Here is a 3691-nt window from a genome sequence, read left to right on the forward strand (position 1 = left end):
CACAAACAAATTTGATGTGTTTAAAAATATATATATATAAATATAAATTATATATTAATTAAGAAATTTGATTGAAAATAAAAGTAATTTAGTCGACAGAAAATAATACAAATAATTAATTTAACTAAAAGCAATTAACAATATTTGTTATAAATTATTAACAACCAAATACCTAAAAATTAATTTAATTGGCATCTTTTCTGGGTTTTTTCTCATTGTTTGTTTTTTGGTTTTTATTACGGCTTCTTGTTTTTCTTTTTAAGATGAGTGATTCATCAACACATTTCGAAGTTTTTCTTTGTTTTTTTTCGGCACAAATAAGTATTTTGGGATCTCTTATTTCTTCTTTATCATAACAATTTTTATCTTCTCTCAATTGATCAATTTCATTAACAAAGTTTACTACCTTTTTAAAAATGGTTTTTCTACGAAGGTTGTGAGTAAGTTCAAACAACTTATTTTTAATATCTTCCTCATTAAGTGCTCCTTTTTCTACAACTATTTTAATTTGATGTTCACAATGAAGCCCATTGTTTATAACAGTAGTATCAGCAAAGTCGTTTTCAGTGAAAAGAGGATAATTACAAGGACCCGTGACATTCTGCCTTCTTTTACCTCTGATATCAACAAAATATCCACTTGGACAAGTCACATCTTGATAATTTCCACCACCCATTTTTCTAAAAAACATCATGTGACAACAAGGAATTCCACTTTTTAAATAAGTAAAACAGTCACACTTACATGCATTACCAACTCCACATTTGCTCATACATACAAATATGTCAAAATTATTCAACAATGTTATTAGTGTTTCTGAAGACAATTTCAACATCAAATCGTTTGGTATCAACATTTTAAATGCATTCATTTGTTCTTCTGACCACACTTGATTATTCGCTTGAAGTTGGTGTGTGTATAACACAAATGATTTTATTGCATCTATAAGTGTAGGAACTTTCCCACGTATTGGTGCTTTTGCATGACTAAAAAAAGCTTCCGCAAGATTGGAGGTGGGGTAAAGGTCTTTGCAGCATTGAGAAGGGAAGTAAGTATTTTTAATATCGAACAGAGTCCTCAGTACATTAAATTTATTAGAACGATGTTTTACATTTTCTTGTGGAAAAAGTTAAGTATAAAGAGCAGTTGAGAGAAAATCAGAATAACATTCTTGATTGTCATTTGGTTCGATTATTAAATTCTTTCTTCCTTTTTATTTTCCAAAGTCATTAACAACATCATTTTTGCCAAGAACAAAGCCTCAGATTTTTCCAAATCAACACAATCAACAAACATCCGATCAAAAAGACTAACAATCTCGTCGTCTTGAGTGAAGTGCTTTTCCAAATTTCGGTGGATATGAAGCCAACAATGTCTGATTTTTGTTTCTTGTCCAAACACAGAGTATATCGCTGCTGATTGTGCTTCTGAACGGTCGCATGAAAAACCAATTGGGATTTTCTTTTCAAAATCCAAGTTTTTCTTGAGTTCTCGAAAAAACTCTTCAAAAGCCAGTTTAGAAGCATCTCTCAAAAAACCAAAAGCCAAAAGCCTTGTGTTGTTATTCTTTTTGAAAACAACAGCAAATAAAGGTTTAGAAAATTTATTGGTACAATGGGTGTCATCAACAACCAAACAGGAATTGTCATATTCGTTCATTGTAACAATATTTAAACAATAACATCCAGTAAAACGTCTTTCACAATCAGTGAAAATTATCGTTGAAAAATCAGAAAGTGACTCAAAATATGTTTTGAGTTGATTAGATTGTTTTATTGTCTGATCTTTATAAGCTATCTTTCTTATGTCATATATAGTCTGTGGTTTGTATGTTAATTCTCTTTTTAATCGAGATGTTGGTGTGCTTATACCATCAACAGCATCCTGGAATATTTGCTCTTTTATTATTTTTGGAATTAAATCATGAACTCCCTTTTTATTGACATTCTCGGGATGATTATTATGGAAAGGATCATAATATATAAATAGACATTTGTTGCAAAATAAAAACAATATGATCCCAGACGTACAAGTTTTTTCTTTGCAACAATAAATTTGTTTGGGTGAATTTGTTCTTGTGTGCCGAGCAGCATATAACTGAAAATTGTATTTTGATGTTGTAGTAAAACAAAATTTTTTAATATCTTCTGTACACAAATTATTATATTTTTTCCCAAGCATCTCAAATAATCCGTTTATTATTTTTTCGTTTATCGATGAAAATCTGTGGGTTTTAGTTAGTGGTGTTTTTCTGATGCATAATATTGGATATTTAATATCATTATAATAATCAAACACAACATTTGGTTGCATTCTTTAATTGACATCATCGAGAGTTCAGATAACAGAGGTTCAACCTTTTGTTTTTGTTCAACACTGATTCCCTTTGCAAACACATCGTTGATATTAGTAGTGTTCATATAAAAATGTTGTTTGAATTTAATGATCAACTTATATTATGGTTTTAATTAATTAATAAATAATTATAATAATTAACTTTTAGAATTTATGTTTTTTTATTTGTGTGAATAAATAAAAAATGATAGTGGCAATTATATTGATCATTATTTTACATAATTTCATTTTTGGGTAAATATAAAAAGTGTATTTATTTATCACATTTTGTAAAAATTGTTTTTTGTGAAACAATAAACTATCAATAAAAACAGAAAAATTTATTATTTTTTTATAAAAAACATTGATATTTTTATATTAATTATTTTTGTTATAAATAATAGTTTGAATATTTTAATGATGTGGATGGTTTGGGTTTAAATCTTATTTATCCTTTCCAAGTCCTCCCTTGGCGCGGATCCCCCCTGACCCCCCCGCAAGCGGGGGGGAACCACATCCGCATCCACACAGTACGGACAAGGAAAGTGGGCGACATGGGGATGCACAAACAGTGGCTGAAAAGTGGACTTCCTTCAAAAAACACTCGCGGCAAATAATTTATTTTGGTAAACGGGGTGGTGGTGGGAAAGGTCTGCCCCGAAATTTTATTAAAAAAATAATTGGAAAAAAAGTTTGTTGGTAAATTCTGTTTTATTTATTGATTGATTCAAAAATAAAAATGAGCGAAATTCCTATTAATAAGTGGTAATCCTAATAATATTACCCACAAAAACAACCAATCAATTTAAAATGTTGTTGGATTGTTTAAACAAAATTGATGTAAATTTAACTGTAAGAACGGGCATATGAGCTACATTTTTATTGTTATTTCTAAAATAAATAACCAATTAATTTATTAAATTATTATTATACCAATTTTAACGCAACAGATAAAAAACAAATCAATTACAGGTTTGGCAACTCAAGAATCAACTGAGAACCACAGCCCACACATACAACATCGTGTACTTTATTGTGGGCCGGTAGGCCAACATCAAACCCTTTCTCGAGCCTTGAAAGGTTTTTATTCATGTCAATCTTAGTTGTTTATATTTGTTCTCAGATCGTTCTTTTATCGCACAAATAACAATTATTATTATATTTTCTATAATTTATTATTATAATTAAACAACAATAATTATGGCAATCACAATTTTTGTCTCGTTTAAAACTATATATTATAAATTAAAACAATTAACATAATTGGTTTTCATTTTATTTAAAAAAAAGGAATTTGTTGTTGTATTTTTATATTTACAATTGAATTGTTTTCAAATGGCATATTTAAAAAGATTAA

Source organism: Entamoeba invadens, assembly GCF_000330505.1.
Source record: "Entamoeba invadens IP1 unplaced genomic scaffold scaff_1105074726653, whole genome shotgun sequence".
Taxonomy (NCBI): Eukaryota; Evosea; order Mastigamoebida; family Endamoebidae; genus Entamoeba; species Entamoeba invadens.